This window comes from Mytilus galloprovincialis, chromosome 6, assembly GCF_965363235.1.
Source record: "Mytilus galloprovincialis chromosome 6, xbMytGall1.hap1.1, whole genome shotgun sequence".
In the NCBI taxonomy this organism is placed as follows: domain Eukaryota; kingdom Metazoa; phylum Mollusca; class Bivalvia; order Mytilida; family Mytilidae; genus Mytilus; species Mytilus galloprovincialis.
In genome coordinates this window covers 48,040,900-48,065,223 of record NC_134843.1, presented here as the reverse complement: position 1 = coordinate 48,065,223, position 24,324 = coordinate 48,040,900, and the positions used below count along the sequence as shown (strand labels likewise).

Here is a 24,324-nt window from a genome sequence, read left to right as displayed (position 1 = left end):
AATGACTGAGTACACGTTTTTTCGACACACTCCGGTCAACTCCACCAAAGCGAATCACATGACTTTGACATGATAAGTAAATGAGCGAAAAATATCTTAATAAGTAAAGAATTGTCGCATAGAAAATTAAAGACACGGGAAATGGCAAAGTTCATGAAGTCTAGTCGGATTAATAATTTAAAAAAAAAGTCCGAGCAAAAGCCCTCTACGCCCCCCTCTGGATCCGCCACTGATTGGTAACTAAATATATAAGTAATAGTGTATTTAAGATAAATTATGCACAACATTAAAAATAATCTGTTTTCCCTTTATTGTCTTATTGTTCTATTTCCTCTCTATATGCACTTGATTTTATTAGTTGTGAGTTCAGAGTTGACCTTTTTTCTAGGGCATCACTAATGAGCCATCTCGGGGGGGGGGGGGGGGGGGGGGCACTTGCTATATAATTAGTGGTAGGGATGAGCCGCTGGAATAGGTCACTTTTTCATGCTCTACGATATATGAAAAGGGTGAGAAATTCAGATGAAATATATCAATAGGTTCATATTATCACTTGCTTGATTATATCATAAGTATCTGAAACTAATCAGATGTCCGTATTTATTTTTGATGCGGTTAAACCACAGTCGTAAATGCATCATTTATTTGTCAAACCAATTAAACTCTATTTATTCTGATGTGGTATTTCCACTGATGCCAGTGATAGATGCAATAAATCCAACTATTTTGACATTTGCACCTAATTAACATTCAAGGGTTTGTATACATAAAACATGATAACAATTATTTAAAGAAATTCCATTGTGACAGCGTCCTTTAAGAGGGAACGGCAATGAAACTTTTTATCAGTTTTTATCAGTTTTAAATTAATATTTTAACATGTTAAAATCAGTGAAGGTGTTACACTCTGCATGCTCTGGGGGTGATATTACATTTATCTGACCACAGATGTAATACCATCTATGATCTGACCAAACGTCTTTTATATGTATTGTAATTTGGAATTGAATATCTTTATAATGAAAGATGTAAAACGGCAATAAGAAAAAAGTGTTTAAGATGACACGATTGTGACGAATTTATTGGAAAAGAGGGTGATATTATTGCGACTATTTACAAGATGATGAGCGGGGAAAATATTGGAAAATATTGAAATATATCTATAGGTCTGTTTTTTTGTTAATTAATATATGACAAGGTATATATTTTTGATTAACAAAATATATGAAAAGGGTGGGGTACTTGATGCTCAGCTGCTCACCCCTACCAAAAAAAGTTTGAAGTGGCCCCCCCGAGGAGCCATATATCATACAAAGTAAAAAAACAAAATGTTTCCGGGAAAATCAGGTATTTCCTAACAATCCTTTTCGAGGGCCCTGATCAAGGTTACCGTTCACATTATAACAAACTTAGATCAGCTTATATTAATTGCGATTATTTATAAATCTAATGCATAATTATACCGGGAATCAAGATCCATTTAATTTTATAAAAGATGAAATTCCTTTTTGTCTGCTATTGAAACGGTATAGACAATAAATAATTTTATTATATAACTTGTTTGTATGTTTAACCCCCCAATTGTCCAATTGTCGTCTAAGTGCTTTTACGCTATTCATAACCTATATATAGTTCTTATGGTTGTGCATACGCATGTTCTAAAATTTGCATCCGGCTTTATATCGGTGGATCAATAATTTGTCTTATACGTTTCACTGATCTTTACTCGGTAAGTTCCATATTATCTACGTTTTTGGAGAATTATTGTAACATGTATAAAATGTAAAGTTTTTCTGTTAATACAGGTCATCGATCCTGATTTGTAGTCTTAATTATACATAAACATTTTTCTTAAATTACTAGTTTCTTTGTTTTGATTTTTCAGTCGTTAAAATTATAACCTATCATATATCATAGCTTGAATTTAAATTTATTTTCTTAAAGTTTTAAAAAGGTAATGCAACAGTTGAGTCAATCGATTTTTGTTAAATCAATGCGTGTGTTGACAGCTGTAGTGAGTGCATGAATCAAGTTTAGAAAAAAATGCACATAAATCATGAAAATGTTTAGTTCGACACGTGATACTGGTCGTGTCTGATCTTATTATCGTGTAATTGAACACAATTTTGGCAGATTAGACAAATCATAAGTAATAGTTCGATATCTACTAATTTTCATGATAATAAAACTGTTAATATTCTTGTGCATATAGTAAACAAACATATGTTTTGTAAGATATTTTTAAACATTCTTGAGTCACTTTTCGTGGATAGGTAAACTATCACAAATCACACTGTACAGCGCTTTAATACGTTACAATTATTGGCAAAGGCCAGCATATTGCATAATGAAAATATACGTTTTAAATTAGAAGATAAAATCTCATTTTGACAGAATACTAATACTTATAACATAATAGATTTTTTAATCTACATGTATCTTTGAATAACTTGAAATGTTTCATTATTTCATAAACATGCAATCTTGGCTAGGGAGAGGAGGCCTCTTGCAAGGCTAAATGTCTGTCACTTTCCCTAACCCTCATAGTGGCAGTCCAAATTTTCAGCCCTTCAATTCCGGTCGAACCCTATTCAAGACCTACATATTGTAAATATGTATTGTCAATTTGTCCTCATCCTGAATATGCTTTTTAAATATTTGCCACTAGACGTTTAAAAGCAGTTATGATTCAACCGGCCAATCTTTGTTGAGGAAACACCACTCATGATTCTGCATGATACATTTGCATTCAAATTTATTTTTTTCAACACATATACCGGTTAACAAATATTTTTTTTTCAAATTAAGTTACAAGGGGTGAGAGTAAAGAAAAACACTGATTCAAGTTGTGTATCCTACATTGATGTGACCCTTTCCCTTTGCTTTCAATTTCATTGGGTCGAATGTTATTCCCAGTGATTATTTTGATCCTTTTTATACGACCGCAAAAATTTTTGAGATCGTATATTGGTATTACGTCGTCGTCGTCGTCAGCGTCGTCCGAAGACAGATGGTTTCCGGATAATAACTTTAATATAAGTAAACAGAAATCAAAAAAAAAAATAACACAATGTTTATAACCACAAAAGGAAACTTGGGATTGATTTTTGGGGGTTATGGTCCCAAAGGTTTAGGAATTAGGGGCCCAAAACAAGCATTTATCTAGTTTCAGGACAATAAGTCTTTCAACTGTTCTGAAATTGTACTACAATGTTTAATACCATAAGTAGAAGGTTGGGATATAAGGGTTATGGGGCAAACAGTCTAGAAATAAAGGGCCAAAAAGGGGCCGAAAACAAGCATTTTTGTAGTTTCAAGTCAATAAATTGGAGTTAACTTTCTTTGTCCAGAATGGTTGTTGAATCACCAAAAACCAATGCTTTATGAAATTTTCTTTGAAAATTGGAGTTATCTCTCTTTGTCCAGAATAGTAGTTGAATCAACTTAAATCAATGCTATATACAATACACAATGCAATATTCACTTTACTACCAACTGATAAATTAAAGCAATCTTTACCTTTCAGTGATTACAAGCACTTTGATTACTATTCTAGGGTTATGCCCCTTTACAAGTGAAAAAAATTGAAGAATTTTTTAGTTTCTGAAGTTTGTCTCAACTAAATTTATTGAAATGTGTATATATTGCTTATTAATTTACCTCTAAACTTAGTTTAAGTTCAATTTTTGGCAGCTTCTCTTTTACAGTTCTTGAGTTATGTCCCTTTATAACGTTATATGCTAGCGGGGGCATCATCTGTGTCCCTTTGGACACACTTTCCCATTGATTTTTTTAGAAGTTACTATTAATTAGTATTAATTTTAACCATGACTGTATGACATTTTATATTATATATTTTTATGATGTATTTAAATGAGTAGTTATTGATGCAAACTGCATTAGAAATTTGAATTGAGATCATTTTTGGAATAAGGGAAAGGGGGAGGTGAAAAAAAAAATAGAGGGGGTGTCATTTTTTTTTCTCATTTCAGATTTCAGAATTTAAAAAGAAAATTTCTTCAAATATTTTTCTTTTGAGAGGATTAATATTCAACAGCATAGTGAATTGTTCAAAAGCACATTTATTTTTTTTTAAATTTCATTAGACCACATTCATTCTGTGTCAGTAACCTATGCTGTGTCAACTATTTAATCACAATCCAAATTCAGAGCTGTATCCAGCTTGAATGTTGTGTCCATACTTGCCCCAACCGTTCAGGGTTCGACCTCTGCGGTCGTATAAAGCTGCGCCCTGCAGAGCATTTGGTTTATAAAGGATTTTCTGAATGAACACTTGTCATAAAAGTGCACTAGCTACGAGATATATAAAAAATAGAATATGATTTGTTTTGTTCGATGATTAATGACAGTGAAATAGTGAAGTGATGTTTCGTTTTTAGCAGTATGGCTCAATTTATCAAAATAAGCTAAGAACACTGATGATGAATTATTAATCACTTAAAAGTGAATAATTCGACCTAATTAAATCAATATGCATGTAACTTTCAATCTACCCCTTAGCTGGTGGATTACGCATGAATTATGCATTTTCAGTTATTAAAAGGAAAAGAAAAGAATGTGAACATTGAAAGTGAAACATCATGAACATAAGTAGATTATTTGATTGACTAATCGATCCACAACAGTTCATTCTTATACCGGTATAAACGATGATTAACATATACCTTTACCTGTAAGAAGAAATCAAATAGACCTGAAACAAAATCGAGTTGCACGGGTTCACTATCTATTTATATTTATAGTTATATTTATGTTTAGGGACTATATCACTTATATGATTGTCGGCTCACACGAAACGATGATGCATATCGAGCCCATGTCTTGTAAACTGTTTATTTTAGACCTTTTTAATTTGGATATACGTTTTTTTTTTGTTTTCTCATCACGTGGCGTCCGGCGTCCGTCGTCTGTCGTCCGTCGTCGTTAACTTTTACAAAAATCTTCTCCTCTGAAACTACTGGGCCAAATTAAACCGAACATGGCCAAAATCATTATTAGAATAGGGTATCTAGTTTAAAAATTGTGTCCGGTGACCCGACCAACCCAATATGGCCGCCATGGCTAAAAATAGAACATAGGGGTAAAATGCAGTTTTTGGCTTATAACTCAAAAACCAAAGCATTTAGAGCAATCTGACCTGGGTTAATTTGTTTATCAGGTCAAGATCTATCTGCCCTGAAATTTTAAGATGAATCGGACAACCGGTTGTTGGGTTGCTGCCCCTGAATTGATAATTTTAAGGAATTTTTGCTGTTTTTGGTCATTATCTTGAATATTATTATAGATAGAGATAAACTGCAAACAGCAATAATGTTCAGCAAAGTAAGATTTACAAATAAGTCAACAGACCAAAATGGTCAGTTGACCCCTTTAGGAGTTATTGCCCTTTATAGTAAATTTTTAACCATTTTTCGTAAATCTTAGTTATCTTTTACAAAAATCTTCTCCTCTAAAACTACTGGGCCAAATTAAACCAAACTTGGCCACAATCATCATTTGGGTATCTTGTTAAATAAATGTGTTCGGTGATCCGGCAAACCAACCAAGATGGCTGCCATAGCTAAACATAGAACATAGAGGTCAAATGTAGTTTTTTGCTTATAACTCAAAAACTAAAGCATTTAGAGCAAATCTGACAGGGGTGAAATTTTTAATCAGGTCAAGATCTATCTCCTTTCAATTTTCAGATGAATTGGACAACTGGTTGTTATGTTGCTGCCCCTGAATTGGTAATTTTAAGGAAATTTTGCCGTTTTTTTGTTATTATCTTGAATATTATTATAGATAGAAGTAAACTGTAAACAGCAATAATGTACAGCAAAGTAAGACCTAAAAATAAGTCAACATGACCATAATGGTCAATAATTGACCCCCTAAGGAGTTATTGTCAATTTGACTGTAACAATTTTCATAAAATTTGTAAATTTTTACTAACATTTTCCACTGAAACTACTGAGCCAATCATTATAGATAGAGATAATTGTAAGCAGCAAGAATGTTCAGTAAAGTAAGATCTACAAACACATCACCATCACCAAAACACAATTTTGTCATGAATTTATCTATATCCTTTGTTGAATATGCACATAGACCAAGGTGAGCGACACAGGCTCTTAAGAGCCTCTAGTTTAAATGTGTTAAAAATTTGAGAATGTGATTCAAATCGGTTAACATGAATTTGACACCCGATGTCACTTAAAGGAAAAGGACATTAACATGATTTTGAAGTTAGATTACACAATTAACGTTTAACATGAAATATTTAGGAAGAAATAGTACGGAAGCGTATCATTGCCACCAAACTTTATATATTTCTTCCTGTGTTATTGCACATCTTCTGTCAAGCTGTATATAATGTATATCTGCCTCTTGTGTCAAGAGTGCACAATAAAATCTTGAAATCTTGAATCCTATGTTTGAGGTCTGCGTTATTTCGCAAAGGTTATTATGCAAACATAGGAAGAATCATGAACAAAACTGCGTTAATACGCGTATTCATGGTAGTATTGCCGTTGTAAACTTTAAATTCTTTCCCACACAAATGTGACTATTCACCATAAGATTTCTTTCAAGTTGATTGCTTTTGAAAAATAAACAACGAAGCGTAGAGTATTTAAAAACCTGGAGCAATGTCAACATAAAGTCTTCCTGTTTTTTTACCATGACTGAACATTTGTAAAAATGCCCAATTTATTTGTAATAAACAATGCATAGGGTGTATTGCATTGGTGAGGAGTCCAATAAAATGAATATGTACCTCTTCTGCATGGAGATATTCTGTAGAAGAAGCAATAAACAAAAAAAATTAATTTGCCGTCGCATATTTCATATTTTTTTATTATGTTGGATGACATAAATGAAGTTTACGATGATTTATCAGAAAATAAAGAACTGTTATAGCCAATAAACTGTAATTGAAGATTTCTTGGTATATATTTTTTTTAATTTGCTGAATTTTACCATGTTGTTTGATTATGAATTCCAGACCATTCTAGGTGAATTTATTGTCCCATTTCAAAATTTTAAGATCACATTTATTATGTCAAAAATTCTATCACAATCCAAATTCAGACAGTATCAAGCTTGAATAGTGTGTCAAAACTTGTCCCAACTGTTCAAACTTCGACCTCTGCGGTCGTATCAGGCAGCGCTCAGCGAAGCATTTTATTTATATTAATTACTTGACATTTAGACTTTTAGTTTTCCTGAAAATAAATGAAATATTTGTCCCTGGATGATAAAAATAAGCAACAAAGTACCAATCAATTCAAACTCGTGTCAGATAAGGAGAAAACCATTTGAAATGTTTTGTTAGGGGTTGGGGACAGACCTGATGATTATGAATAGGAATATTTTTGGCTGGTAAAAGCTGAAAATATACAGGCATGGTTATGGATTAACATCTCCGCAAGCCACAGTTTACGACTCACTCTGCTCTCAGGAGGGGAGCGGATCGTAACCCTTAGCTAGCGAAGATGAGGGACCTATTGATAATGAAAAGAAAATAAATCCGCCAAAATCATCCTGCAACCCCCTCCCCAGAATATCAAAAAGTCGCCCCTTAAGCCTAACTGTTATTGTTCATGTAGTTCTCATATTTATCCAGCTTATTGTCCATACATGCAGGGATGTTTGCATAAGGCTTCAATACCTAAAAACGTTCATCACAGGACAGCACACATTCTATTATATCTGCATTCATTTTATTAAAGTCGTTTAGACTTAACGACGCCATGTTTGTTATGTAACTCTAACGTCTAAACCACCTATTTAAAAGAAGAGAAATAAGAGGAACAGCAGATCTTCCCAAGCAGAAAAAATGAAATGGACCTCATCTTGCTCACTACCGATGAAGATGAACAAAAAACACGCCCTTGGTTTCTTTGGAAATAAATGCCCAAAGATAATAATTGTGCAAAAAGGTGCTGCCTTCATTGTGTTAAAATGTCCTGTACCAAGTCAGGAAAAAGGCAGTTGTTATCTTATAGTTCGTTTCTGTGTGTGTTACATTGTAGTTTGTTTTTTTTTTTTTGTTGCACTTTAGTGTTTCTGTTGTTTTCCTCTTATAGTTGATGTGTTTTCCTCGGTTTTAGTTTGTAATCCGGATTTGTTTTCTATCAATCGATTTATGACTTTCTAACCTTGGTATACTACTGTTGCCTTTATTTAATAAAGTGACTTTGGTGTAAAATCAAAGTTACATTTTCTACTCCTCTATTTCTACTGAAAACTTGATTTTCACTAAAAATATGTTTCAGAAAATAGAAAAAATGGGTGGAGCTGGCTTAATTGGAATCAGTATTGTAGCAGGAGTTTTACTATTGGTTGGATTAGTCACACCAGGATGGTTTGGAATTGACGTCAAGTCAGGCGAGAATGATGTTTCGGTAAGACTATTTTTTATACCGTCTATAGGTTATCTGGCAGAGTCCATAACTATTTTACCAACACGAGTTTCTTGTGCATATTTTTAAAAGTGTAGCAGAACACGCGGACACCATGAAATTGCAATGTTCATACTTTTATCTCCTATTAATGTTTTCCTTTTATTCAAGACAATTAATCATTTTGATCGTTTCAAAGAAGTGAATAAACTCATCATAGATACCAGGACTGAAATTTTGTATATGCGCCCGATGCGCGTTTCGTCTACAAAAGACTCATCAGTGACACTACAATCGAAAAAGGTAAAAAGGCCACATAAAGTACAAAGTTGAAGTCAATTAAGGACCAAAAAATCCTTCAAGTTTTGCCAAATACTGCTGAGGTTATCTATAACCCAAAATATAGATACATGTATCACATAAGGATACATGATGTTAACATATTACATTTTTTTATACGACCGCAAAATTTGGTTGTATAATTTTTTATGGAATAACTTTAAACTTTATTGAAAAAGCACTTTACGCCGATATGGGCCAATGGCTAACAAACACTATGCATGATATACGTATTGTTATGCGTTTACTTTTCTACATTGGCTAGAGGTATAGGGGGAGGGTTGAGATCTCACAAACATGTTTAACCCCGCCGCATTTTTGCGCCTGTCCCAAGTCAGGAGCCTCTGGCCTTTGTTAGTCTTGTATTATTTTAATTTTAGTTTCTTGTGTACAATTTGGAAATTAGTATGGAGTTCATTATCACTGAACTAGTATATATTTGTTTAGGGGCCAGCTGAAGGACGCCTCCGGGTGCGGGAATTTCTCGCTACATTGAAGACCTGTTGGTGGACCTTCTGCTGTTGTTTTTTTCTATGGTCGGGTTGTTGTCTCTTTGGCACATTCCCCATTTCCATTCTCAATTTTATATTTTATAATATTATATATATATATATATATATATATATATATATATATATATATATATATATATATATATAAGTCTGAAAATTACACCAATATATATATAAACACAATAAAACGAACAATATGTAGATATTTCGGATAACAGATATCCTTCCTCGGTAATTGCACGATGACAAATGAATCATGTCAATTCAAATTAAGACTCTATCAAAATCTTGAAATTTATACAATTTGAGCGAACGCTGGAACAATTTTAAAATTTCCAAACACGGCGCAAAGACTACAAAGATATGCCAAAATAAAAATAGTTATTTACGATGTGAACTGGCACAAGTCTAAATTCTCAAAGGTGGTGACAACTGCGTGGAAATACAGTCCCAATAAACAGTCGATACTCATTTTTCTTATCATCTAATTACTATATTTTTTTTTTATGTTTAAATACGCAGTCTCTGTTGCAATTGCTCTACCGTTGTCATATTTTAAATATTTTACCAGCTTAGATCGGTCAGGACTGTTTATTGGGACTGTATCTCACCCAGTTGTTTAACATCTCAACTGTCACAATAAAACGAACAATATGTTAGATATTTCGGATAACAGATATCCTTCCTCGGTAATTGCACGATGACAAATGAATCATGTCAATTCAAATTAAGACTCTATCAAAATCTTGAAATTTATACAATTTGAGCGAACGCTGGAACAATTTTAAAATTTCCAAACACGGCGCAAAGACTACAAAGATATGCCAAAATAAAAATAGTTATTTACGATGTGAACTGGCACAAGTCTAAATTCTCAAAGGTGGTGACAACTGCGTGGAAATACAGTCCCAATAAACAGTCGATACTCATTTTTCTTATCATCTAATTACTATATTTTTTTTTTATGTTTAAATACGCAGTCTCTGTTGCAATTGCTATACCGTTGTCATATTTTAAATATTGTACCAGCTTAGATCGGTCAGGACTGTTTATTGGGACTGTATCTCACCCAGTTGTTTAACATCTCAACTGTCACAATAAAACGTGACATAAATTTCAAGATTTTGATAGAGTCTTAATTTGAATTGACAGGATTCATTTGTCATCGTGCAATTACCGAGGATTAAGGATATCTGTTATCCGAAATATCTAACATATTGTTCGTTTTATTGTGTTTTTGGTGATGTTAGACTAGTTATATATTATATTTTGTAGTGTACTGAATCATGATTATATGATCCATCGCCCCGTAAGATTTATCCTTGACTATATATACAAACGAATCTAAATTGAAAACTACGTTCAAACCTATGATTGCGTTGGATAAAAACCGCAATTTTTATACTTGTGCATGTAAAACAAATTTCGTTGTAGAAGAGTCTAAATACAGCACAAACAACATGTTCCAAAAGACCAAAAAAGTGAAAAAGTATATTTAAACAAAGCGCATTTGACTAACAGGTCGAACAACTGATGTTCTTAAACCCTGCTGACTGCCATTGGCGATTGCCAAATAAAATTGATCACGAGATGTAACAAACTGGATCTTGATATAAATTTAATACTAAACAGAAAACGATAAATTTGTGACCAAGATGTCATGCCACAACACAAGGTGTCAATATTTTTTTTTTTTGTTCACCAGATCTAGATTTCGACAATATATGTCTCTTCAGTGATGTTAGGGATCGAAACGGTATTTGGAAGGCAATATAATTTACCCTCAATTTCAGATAGACTCTTGAATTTTAAGAGTCAGTATAGGATGAACGGATCATATAAACCGGAGGGAAAATATGATACATTCCCAAACGAAAAAATATAAACGAGTCTAAATTGAAAACTACGTTCAAACCTATGATTGCGTTGGATAAAAACCGCAATTTTTATACGTGTGCATGTAAAACAAATTTTGTTGTAGAAGGGTCTAAATACAGCACAAACAACATGTTCCAAAAGACCAAAAAAGTGAAAAAGTATATTTAAACAAAGCGCGTTTGACTAACAGGTCGAACAACTGATGTTCTTAAACCCTGCTGACTGCCATTGGCGATTGTCAAATAAAATTGATCACGAGATGTAACAAAATGGATCTTAATATAAATTTAATACTAAACAGAAAACGATAAACTTTTGACCAAGATTTCATGCCACAACACAAGGTGTCATTATTTTTTTTGTACAACAAATCTAGATTTCGACAATATATGTGTCTTCAGTGATGTTAGGGATCGAAAAGGTATATATTTAAGGCCATATAATTTACCCTCAATTTCAGATAGACTCTTGAATTTTAAGAGTCAATATAGGATGAACGGATCATATAAACCGGAGGGAAAATATGATACAAGCCCAAACGAAAAAATATAAACGAGTCTAAATTGAAAACTACGTTCAAACCTATGATTGCGTTGGATAAAAACCGCAATTTTTATACGTGTGCATGTAAAACAAATTTTGTTGTAGAAGGGTCTAAATACAGCACAAACAACGTTTTCCAAAAGACCAAAAAAGTGAAAAAGAATATTTAAACAAAGCGCATTTGACTAACAGGTCGAACAACTGATGTTCTTAAACCCTGCTGACTGCCATTGGCGATTGTCAAATAAAATTGATCACGAGATGTAACAAAATGGATCTTAATATAAATTTAATACTAAACAGAAAACGATAAACTTTTGACCAAGATTTCATGCCACAACACAAGGTGTCATTATTTTTTTTGTACAACAAATCTAGATTTCGACAATATATGTGTCTTCAGTGATGTTAGGGATCGAAAAGGTATATATTTAAGGCCATATAATTTACCCTCAATTTCAGATAGACTCTTGAATTTTAAGAGTCAATATAGGATGAACGGATCATATAAACCGGAGGGAAAATATGATACAAGCCCAAACGAAAAAATATAAACGAGTCTAAATTGAAAACTACGTTCAAACCTATGATTGCGTTGGATAAAAACCGCAATTTTTATACGTGTGCATGTAAAACAAATTTTGTTGTAGAAGGGTCTAAATACAGCACAAACAACGTTTTCCAAAAGACCAAAAAAGTGAAAAAGAATATTTAAACAAAGCGCATTTGACTAACAGGTCGAACAACTGATGTTCTTAAACCCTGCTGACTGCCATTTGCGATTGCCAAATAAAATTGATCACGAGATGTAACAAAATGGATCTTAATATTAATTTAATACTAAACAGAAAACGATAAACTTGTGACCAAGATGTCATGCCACAACACAAGGTGTCAATATTTTTTTTGTACACCAGATCTAGATTTCGACAATATATGTCTCTTCAGTGATGTTAGGGATCGAAACGGTATTTGGAAGTCCATATAGATATAATACACTAAAACAATGGAAATTAACAATACAAACACTTTCTATCATAATGTGACGTTGTCAGCGAGGTCTCGCGTCGTCGTCCGAAAACATTTGGGTTCCAGACAATAACTTGAGTATAAGTGTATTGGATCTCACAAGGTTCCATACCCCACAAGAAATGTTGGGATTGGATTTTGGAGTAATTGTCCGAACTGTTTAGGGATTGATGTAAAAACAATCATTTTCTTGGTCAGGACAATAAGTTAAGTGTAAGTTAATGGAGCTCTATGAAATTTTATCACAAGGTTTCATATCACAAAAGAAAGCTGTGATTGATTTCGGGGGCAATGGCCATAATGTAGGAAAAGGGGGCAAAAAAAAAAATACTTTTGTGGACCAATTTTAATGGGGTTTAATTCAAAGTCTTTTAATACTTGGGACTCTTAAATATGCAGAATCTAACCATGTATTAAAATTTTGGATTGTTATTGTTGGATTGTTAGATTCTTTGACATGCTGAATCTAAAAGTATATATATGTTTGATTTTGGGCCCAGTTTTCAAGTTGGTTCAAATCTGGGTTCCTGTTTACAAAACTTTGAATTTTTCGAAAAACTAAGGATTTTCTTATCCCAGGAATAGATTACCTTAGCCGTATTTGGCACAACTTTTTTGAATTTTGGATTGGTTATTTTATAATATGAGTCTAATCATGTATTTTAAATTTGGATTTTCGACCCCCTTATTAAATTGAGGTCAAAAGGGTCCAACATAAAAGTTTTGTTTTATTTCATCAAAAAATAATTTTTGGGGTTCTTTGATATTCCGAATCAAACCATGTATTCAGATTATGAATATTGGATCATATATAAGTAAAGCAAATTATTACTTATTATCCAACAGCCATAATAGAGGGCATTCAGTTTTACCCTTGTCCATCTGTACGTCCGTCGGTACGTCCCGAAATTGGTTTCCGTTCTCTAACTTTAGTTTGCCTGAACAAAATTCTATGAAAATTTAAAACAATGTTTATACCACAAAACACATTTCTAGTTTGATTTTTGGTGGTGTAACTTTTACTTTTCTAGAGTTATGCCACTTTACAGATGTAAAAAATGCTGTTTCCGTTTTCTTTCGTTTTAAAGTTTGCCTCAACCAAAAACCTACTACACAATTCTTATTACCACAAAACCCAGATTAAGTAATAATTTGAGAAGCGTCACTTTCACTGTTCTTGAGCTATGTCCCGTCATAACGTTATATGAAAGTGGGGGCATTAATTGTGTCCCATGGACCCATTGCCCATTAATTTGCAAATTATTGTGGAATTGTCAGCATACTCAATCAACAACACGTACTACTAATATTCTTCAGTGAAAATCGGTGCCCTAATTTATATGATGCGATGGTTGCAACCCCAAATTTATTTTATGATATGTTGGATATAAAGATTTGAAGTTTGATTGGTTGGTGAGACCATACATTTTACGAAAATTGATATTTAAGCCCTGGTGACAACGAACCCACGACACATCTATGCAGCTCCACGACATGAAATTTTGTCAAATCGCGGGTCATCTGTGATCGTCGTACGACAGTCGCACGATATTTTTAGCATCGTGGCGCTGACGTGTGTCGTGGGACGAAAACTGGACATGCACCTTTTTTGCTCTACGATTTTTTTATCGTGTCACTATCTTGTGGCTGTCGTGAGAGTGTCTTACCACAGTCGTGGGACTGTCGTGCGATAAACACATTGTCGTGGGTACCAACATAAACCATTTTAATAAAAATTAATCGTACGACTGTCGCACGACGGTGGGAAGACAATCTCACGACTGTCGCAAGACACTCGTGATACGGTTGCACGATTGTCTCGCGAATACCAAATTTCGTACGATGCTCGCACAACTTTGATTGTCTGTCGCACTATCGTGCAACATGTTTTCGTTTTATTTAGAAGAATACAATTTGGTGGGAATAAATGTTTGGAAAAAAACATATAGTCTGCCGTTTAAAGAGGATGGTATATACACCAGAACGATTACACTTGGCCCAGCTAAATAGGCGCCTTACAGGAATCCAACAATAGCAAAATATGGTCCCGTTAGCGTTTATTCGAGCCCGTTAACAGCATAGGAACCAGCGAAACGCCCGATGTTAGTGGGTTGGACCATGGATCGAACTGATTTTTGAGCAGTATATTACACTGATGCAAGAGTTGAAGCGGGAGTCTGCCGGTGATTTCGTTTGATTCATGCGGATGGAGCCTGGCATGTTTCAAGAACTTTTGCTGAGAGTCGCCCCTCACATCACCAACCCAATAAATCGGGCCTTTTTTATATACTAGTAGTTCGGAGTCAAACGCGCGAGTGACCCACGACTGTTGTGCGACAGTCGTACGATAGTGGCACGACAGTAACATGCGCATCCCATGACATGAAAACCTAAAAACATAGCCCCAAACAACTCAAGATTGTCGCACGACTGTCGCACGACCGACTTGCGACAAACCCACGACAGTACAATTACATTTTTTTTTTGTCGTTAAACAATCGTGGAGTCATCGTGAACATGTCGTAGCTAATGTGACCACTCGAAATAATTTTTTGACATTTTGCACGACAGAGCCACGACAACTTTTTAATAGATCTTCCTCGACAAAAAATCGTACGATCTGTTGTGACCAGGGCATAAGCTGGTACAGTAATTTAGAAAACCTTTTGTTTTTTAGATCAACATGAATATATTTTACAGTCGAGTATGTGTACAGGAATCTGCTATTGACACTTGTTTGACTATGTCAAATGCTGCTGCTATGGAGCGTGCGACCAAATCAGTTGACAGTAAGTGTGCTTAACATATACAGTAACCCTTATACATCAAAGTTCTAACAAATGTAGCATTTAGTCTTATACGAACTTATAAGTCGCGGTATTTTTTAATGAAAGTTGAAATCAGTAGGAGGATAAACGTGTCATTTTAGGCCTATAATCACAGTAAACTATGTTAAGAATGTACTTTAATAGGTGAAATTTAAAAAATATAGAATTTAGTGTCTAAAAAATATAGAATTTAGAAATGATACTATCAGACAGAAGAGCATTACTCAAGGAACACAATAAGCTAAAAATATTGATAGGTTATGGAACTACTTATTTTTAAATAATTTGTTGGACTAAAATGGCGGGAAAAGGTTAACTCGGGCTTTTACCTTATTTTTATACGACCGCAAAAAAATATGTGGTCGTATATTGGTATCACGTTGTCGTCGTCGTCGTCGTCGTCCGAAGACGGTTGGTTTCCGCACAATTACTTTATTATAAGTAAATACAAGTCTATGAAATTTAAACACAAGGTTAATAACCACAAAAGGTAGGTTGGGATTAATTTTGGAGGTTATGATCCTAACAGTTTAGGAAAAAAGGCCAAAAAGAGGCCCAACAAAGACAATTTTTAAAGCAGTGTAAGGGATGTAATTCAAACATATTACCTACCATACACTGCTTTAAAATTATGTATAAAGAATTTTTGTATTGTCTTGAGGCGATAAGGTTAAAGCTGGCAATTTACTTTAAGAAATTACTATTTAATTTATGCTGATTAAGGAATAATAATTTTCTATTTTAAGACTTTTATAATGTATTTAAATAGGTAATTATGGTTGCATCTCCAATGGAAATTTGAATTGAGATTATGACCATATCTTGAGGGAAAACATTTTTTGAAAAAGGGGGGTGGGGAGGGGGCATTTTTTCTCATTTCCGATTTCAGAAATTAAAAAGAAAAATTCTTCATATCTATATTTTTTGGAGGCAAAAATAAAGGGGGATACAAATTTTATTTCGGGGTTGGGCTCAATATAGAACAGCATGGTGTATTGCACAAAATTAAAAAAAAGGGGGTATTTTTTTTTAATTTTTGGGAAGGTGGGCAATTCGCAACAGCATGGTGTATTGCACAAAAGCAAAAAATTGAGTATAAATTCATATCATTTTACTTATCTTAAGTTCTTTGACTACAGTTATTCTGTGTCAGAAACCTATTATGTGTCAAATATTTAGTTACAATCCAAATTCAGACCTGTATAAAGCGGGAATATTGTGTCCATTTTGCTACAACGGTTCAGGGTTGGACTTCTGCGGTCGTATCCAGCAGCGCTCAGCTAAGCAGTTAATTAGCATTGGCATTAATTGGGTGACTTGGGTCTCAAAACATAAGACAAAAATCTGCTTAAAGGTTCGAAATTACCTTTTAATGAGCTAAGGAAGTCTTCTATGAAAGGAAAAGTGTTATGGGGCGAAATATTTTACGCTGTATCCGAAGGGAAAAAAACTTAAGTATAACGTGCTGGTTTCATAGTCCGAACAGTTGACAAAAAATCATAAACCCTTGATAGCTTGCTGTTCGGTGCGAGCCAATGTTCCGTGTTGAAGACCGTACTTTGACCTATAATGCTTTTTCTTTTACAAATTATGACTTGGATGAAGAGTTGTCTCATTTGCACTGATACCAAATCTTTTTATATCTATCTAGTGACATGACTACATCCTTAAGTGCACAGTCGGCATTCTGTTATCCAATGTATTATATACCGAAGCATAGGAATAATAACGTGCTGGTTTCATAGTTTCATAGTTGCATAAACATTTAAATTGTATCCTGGGACAATGTATTAACAAATGAATTTGTCCCAGTTGTTTCTATGTACTTATTGAAAATGTTATGTTCAACTTTGCATCTTTGCAATAGATGCATTTCTTATACAAAAAACTTTTCTTTTCATTTTGCATTAATTGTATAATGAAATGTTCTTGATGAATAATTTTTATTGTTCATCTGTTTCAGGTTTCAGATTTACAGAGTATTTAGTTGAAGCTATCGGAGCCTTAATTGGCTGTGGTTGTGGAACTATATTAGCCATTATTTATGGTTTGAGTGTTGTGAGAGAACAAGACAGCATCAGACCTCGATCTAGCAATTTAGCCGTTACAGGACTTGTGCTCTCTATAATAGGAGGTAAGAACGTAATATAATATCCGAGTGATTTAAACAATATTCTATGTAGAATTAGAAAGGAGGTGATACATTCACATTAAGATCTTTGACCACATTTATTTTGTGTCAGAAACCTATATTATACCAAAAATTTGATCGCAATCCAAATTTAGACAGTATCAAACTTTAAATAAATAACTTGCCCAACTGCAAATTTACGGTAAATCAAAATTTCCGGAAAGGCGATTACGCAATGGAAATTCTTAGCTAATGCCTATCAAAACATGTTCTTTAAAAAAAAAGCATTAATCGAAGTCGTGATAGGAAAGTCAAATAAAAGAAGTTACTGCACAAGATATCTTCGATGGAAGCAATTTTTGGGAAATGAGGAGGATGACACGCTTTTTAAGATGTTGGATATAGGGGGTAAAAATGTGGGGATGTGGGATTTTAAGATGTTGGATATAGGGGGTAAAAATGGGGGGATGTGGGATTTTAAGATGTTGGATATAGGGGGTAAAAATGTGGGGATGTGGGATTTTAAGATGTTGGATATAGGGGGTAAAAATGTGGGGATGTGGGATTTTTAAGATGTTGGATATAGGGGGTAAAAATGTGGGGTTGTGGGATTTTAAGAAGTTGGATATAGGGGGTAAAAATGTGGGGATGTGGGATTTTAAGATGTTGGATATAGGGGGTAAAAATGTGGGGATGGGGTATTTTACAGGTAAAAAAGATAGTAAGGGTTCCATGTGAAGTGTCTCACCTATTTTTGTTGTTGTCTATATTTTCAGTGTGATAGGGGAATGCACATAATAGATTTACAGTTAATGAAATGAAATGTTTGAAATGTATACAATAAGTTATGCTTGTAAAAATTGACTACAGTATGCAATCAAATCTATAGATTTAGAAAAGAGTTGATTGAATGAACAAATGATAAAGATGATGATTTTTACATTTTCCTCTAGATACTATCTTATGATTGTATGAAGCTTCTAAGTTTGGTAAACATCCAGGATGGTTTATGTATCTAATAAATGTTTTAAAAACTTTAACTGCAGACTGTATGTACAGTTTGTTAACTGGAAGAAAAACTAAGTCCATTTATAAGTAATATATGGATATAACAGGAAATATACGTTTTTGCATAATTTCCTTCTAGATACTAGCTTTTGATCATGAAAAAGCTTCTGTCCAAGTTTGGTACACATCCAGGGTACCGATACTTTGAGAAAGTTATTTAAATTTTAAAATCTTTGAACAAAGATTGAATGTTATGTTTCCTGGCAAAAAAACTAAGTCCATTTATAAGTAAAATTCAGATAAACAGGCTTTATTTTTATGTTAATTTTTTCCCTTGCCCGTCTATACGTACGTCTCAAAGTTGGTTTCCATTCTCTAATTAAGTTTGCCCCAACCAAACATTATGAAACCTGTACAAAATACTTTTTACCACAAAAATCAGATCAAGTTCAAATTTCAGTGGCGTCACTGTTATCGTTTGACGACCATTTTTGTTCGAAAATGACAGAAATTAACAACTATAGGTCACCGTACGGTCCTTTATACTTTGGTATAAAAGCGGGGCATCATCTGTGTCCATGGAGACACATTCTCCATTTTTGTCGAGCCTTCGACTTTTGTCGAAAAAGCGACACATAGCGATCCAGCATTCTGTCGTCGTCGTCGTTGTCGGCGTCGGCGTCGTCGTCGTCGGCGGAGTCCACACATATATACTCTGTGGTTAAAGTTTTTGAAATTTTATTAAGTTTTGATAAGCTATCCTGAATTTCTACCAAACTTGGACAGAAGCTTGTTTATGATCATAAGATAGTTCCAGAGGTAAATTTTGTAAATAAAAAATCCATTTTTGCCGTATTTAACTTAAGAGATAACTGTATTGTATTTGCAAATTTAGTTTACCTGGCGACGCGGAGCGGAGACAGGTAAACGGGTATTTGCGACAGTAAAACTACCGATGGACGTCCGCAAAGCTTCAAATACAATACAGTTATCTCTATTCTAATGCAAAACTAGTTCATAATTAAATTTCAATCATTATTTTAGTGTAAAATCTTCATTAAAGAAAATTCCGCGAAAATATGTTATCTTCTTTGATCCCTACACTAGTTGACGTCATAGGTATGCTTCCGGCGTCAAACATAAACACCGGGCGTTTGCTGGCTTTTGTGCCGCTTCAGAATGTAATAAAATTTGATAAAAAGAAGATTTTTAGATACAACAAGTGAGTTTTTTGTCTTATTATTGTAGAAATTACATGTCAATACATTCAGCAATTCAAAATGTCGGCTTCCTTAGTTACAGACAAGGAGATAGAGAATGTTACGCTAACTGTCATCCAATCAGAACCATTGATACAAAATAATTGCATTAGAATTATAAATCCACAGTTAGTTTTTTCTGCCAGGAAACATTACATTTACTCTGGTTAAAGTTTTAAAATTTTAGTAACTTTCTTAAACTATCCTCGATTTGTATCAAATTTGGGCAGAAGTTGTTTATGATCAAAATCTAGTATCTAAAAGGAAATTTTGTTAAAATTTTGTACCCGTTTTCTGTATTTTACTTAAAAAAAATGGACTTAGTTTTTAATACGACCGCAAAATTTGAAAAATTTTTCGTCCTATATTGCTATCACGTTGGCGTCGTCGTCTGCGTCGTCGTCGTCTGCGTCGTCGTCGTCGTCTGCGTCGTCGTCGTCGTCGTCGTCGTCGTCGTCCGAATACTTTTAGTTTTCGCACTCTAACTTTAGTAAAAGTGAATGGAAATCTATGAAATTTTAACACAAGGTTTATGACCACAAAAGGAAGGTTGGGATTGATTTTGGGAGTTTTGGTCCCAACATTTTAGGAATTAGGGGCCAAAAAGGGCCCAAATAAGCATTTTCTTGGTTTTCGCACTATAACTTTAGTTTAAGTGAATAGAAATCTATGAAATTTTGACACAAGGTTTATGACCACAAAAGAACGGTTGGGATTGATTTTGGGAGTTTTGGTTTCAACAGTTTAGGAATTAGGGGCCAAAAAAGGGCCCAAATAAGCATTATTCTTGGTTTTCGCACAATAACTTTAGTTTAAGTAAATAGAAATCAATGAAATTTAAATACAATGTTAATGACTACAAAAGGAAGGTTGGTATTGATTTTGAGAGTTTAGGTCCCAACAGTTTAGGAATTAGGGGCCAAAAAGGGACCCAAATAAGCATTTTTCTTGGTTTTCGCACCATAACGTTAGTATAAGTAAATAGAAATCTATGAAATTTAAACACAAGGTTTATGACCATAAAAGGAAGGTTGGTATTGATTTTGGGAGTTTTGGTCCCAACAGAATAAGGGGCCCAAAGGGTCCAAAATTAAACTTTGTTTGATTTCATCAAAATTGAATAATTGGGGTTCTTTGATATGCCGAATCTAACTGTCATGACTGTGTATGTAGATTCTTAACTTTTGGTCCCGTTTTCAAATTGGTCTACATTAAGGTCCAAAGGGTCCAAAATTAAACTTAGTTTGATTTTGACCAAAAATGAATCAGTTAGGTTCTTTGATATACTGAATCTAAAAATGTACTTAGATTCTTGATTATTGGCCCAGTTTTCAAGTTGGTCCAAATCGGGGTCCAAAATTAAACTTTGTTTGATTTCATCAAAAATTGAATAAATGGGGTTCTTTGATATACCAAATCTAACTGTGTATGTAGATTCTTCATTTTTGGTCCTGTTTTCAAATTGGTCTACACTAAAGTCCAAAGGGTCCAAAATTAAACTTAGTCTGATTTTAACAAAAATTGAAATCTTGGGGTTCTTTGATATGCTGAATCCAAAAATGTACTTAGATTTTTTATTATGGGCCCAGTTTTCAAGTTGGTCCAATTCAGGATCTAAAATTATTATATTAAGTATTGTGCAATAGCAAGTCTTTTCAATTGCACAGTATTGCGCAATGGCAAGAAATATCTAATTGCACAATATTGTGAAATAGCAAATTTTTTTTTAATTAGAGTTATCTTTCTTTGTCCAGAATAGTAAGCAAGAAATATCTAATTGCAAAATATTGTGCAATAGCAAGATTTTTTTTTAATTGGAGTTATCTTTCTTTGTCCAGAATCAACTTAAATCTTTGTTATATACAATATACAATGTATATTCACTTTTTACTACCAACTGATAAATTAAAATAATCTTTACCATTCAGTGATAACAAGCAGTTTTTTTACATCTTAATATTTTATGATGTATTTAAATGAGTAGTTATTGTTGCAAACTCCATTAGAAATTTTAATTGAGATTAGTTTTGGAATAAGGGAAAGGGGGATGTGATTAAAAAAATTGGGTTCAATTTTTCTCATTTGAAATTTCATAAATAAAAAAGAAAATTTCTTCAAACATTTTTTTGAGAGGATTAATATTCAACAGCATAGTGAATTGCTCTAAGAGAAAACAAAAATTTTAAGTTCATTAGAACACATTCATTCTGTGTCAGAAACCTATGCTGTGTCAACTATTTAATCACAATCCAAATTTAGAGCTGAATCCAGCTTGAATGTTGTGTCCATACTTGCCCCAACCGTTCAGGGTTCAACCTCTGCGGTCGTATAAAGCTACGCCCTGCGGAGCATCTGGTTCTTCCTGTTAACATTACATACAGTCTGCAGTTAAAATTTTTAAAACATTTATTAGATTCATAAACTATCCTCGATTTGTACCAAACATGGACAGAAGCTTCTTACAATTAAAAGATCGTATCGAGGAATATTTTTATTATTATTCCTCATTTTTGTTTAGCCTGCGATTTACAGCAAAAGTAGGCGAGACACTGAGTTCCGCGGAACCCTTACGAAATTTTCTTCATGCTTAAAGATAATAATTTGATATTTGGTATATTGTCTTATTATGACAAGTTATAGATCGAGTTAGAATTTTCTTCCGGTCGGATGATTTTGTGCAGTCCTTGGACTTCAAATAATCCGTTTTTCCGCACATTTTTTCGTCATGCTTGAAGATATTGATTTGAAAATTGGTATATAGTTTACACCATGACAAGTTAGATCAAGTTATCATTTTGTTCCAATGTAATGAATTTTTAACCAATAGCGCTATATGTCTCGCTTTTGCGACAAAAGTCGCAAGCTCGACAAAAAGGTGGAAATGTTGGACATAGGGCCTAAAAAGTGGGGTTTTGAGAAAAATACATAAAAGCTACATTTGTGAGATGAGCGTCCCCTCACAAATGTTTGAAACCGAATGCAACCTTTCGCTCAAAATAATCCTACATTATGTTTTATACAGGTATTTGTGGCGGCATTTTGGTTATCGAATTCATCATCATACACACGAAGATGGATATGGTGACGGACACCTACGGAGAACAACTAGAATCTAGTAACGTTGGATTTGAGAAGTCCTTCCCATACTCACTGGTCATCATGTCCTTTGGTCTGTTCTTTGAGCTGATTGCCGTCATCGTTCATATTTCTTGTATGAGAACTCCATACACTGGAGCTCCAAATGGTATCATCCTTACTCCTGCAGTAAACGGACCCACAGCTGTCATTGTCCAGCACTCAACCGTATCATCAACTCCTTACGCTAGGTTCGCTTAGAATGAACACAGTGAACTGCGTGTTGTTTGACATTAACAAAATAGGACTGCTTACTTATAAACTGCATTATACCAATTTCATTTGACATACAAAATTTTGTGGAATCATGGATAATGAAATTACATTATGTCTTTTAAATTATAAGTTTGGTTTTTAAATTTTCCATCCTGAAATACGTCAAAAATCAAAAGGACCGTTGGATATTGGTATACCGGAAATTAATTTCAACTTGATTAGTCATTTCCAATCATTAACCTTATTTCCTGAGAGTCTATAAGCCATCATGACGGTAACCACAAAATAGTGATTTAGCAGGGACGCACATGGGGATGTTAATATATTCACTTATCTGAAAAAAATAAAAATTTCCATGCAATACCCGAAGTCATAGAGGTTCTGGATCCGCCCCATACCTTATAACTTCCGGTGTATAATTTCATTTACGTTAATGTTAGATGTTTAATTCTAGTAATATGAACTATTTGGAACCATAAATTTATATTAACAAAACGACATGAATGAAATGATTCCATTCGTATTCTGTTAAGTGAATAGCGGGTTATGTTATTTAGTGTTTGCTCATAAAACTTGCTTTATATATGTATAAACATTACATTTTATTTTTGTAAATCATCAGATAGAAAAAAATATATTCATATATTGAACCACATTGCAAACTCGTAGTTAAGTAATTATTACCTAAATGTACCATCTGGTACCAAAACTTCATAAGCATTGTTCAAATGGTTCTATATCATCTTACAAAGAAATACAAAAAAAGCAAGATACAAGTATAGTAATGGACATCTGGTCATATATAATCTTGCTTTTATTAATGTTTATAAATTTCACGTACAGAGATGCTTACTGGGCACTATCATTCCAAAATGCACAATTCTATTATTTAAATTCAGTATTTCAGGTGTTACATTCTAGTAACATTCCAGCGTCTACATAATTATAATGTTAGGCACTGAATTTCACTGTAAAGTAGGATGTGAAATTATTAAAACACTGGAATACGTTTATTTTTATTATGTCAATATACAAAATGTA

The 24,324-nt window shown here is 33.6% G+C and overlaps 1 long non-coding RNA gene across 1 annotated transcript; it reads left to right on the top strand.

The window, feature by feature from the left end:
- The first annotated feature begins 1,594 nt into the window (after positions 1-1,594).
- On the top strand, positions 1,595-23,549 carry LOC143079741 (uncharacterized). The gene is made up of 5 exons (XR_012979473.1): positions 1,595-1,729; positions 8,280-8,408; positions 15,384-15,495; positions 17,498-17,668; positions 22,955-23,549. It is a non-coding gene; the product is annotated as an uncharacterized LOC143079741 (long non-coding RNA).
- The last annotated feature ends 775 nt before the right edge of the window (positions 23,550-24,324 follow it).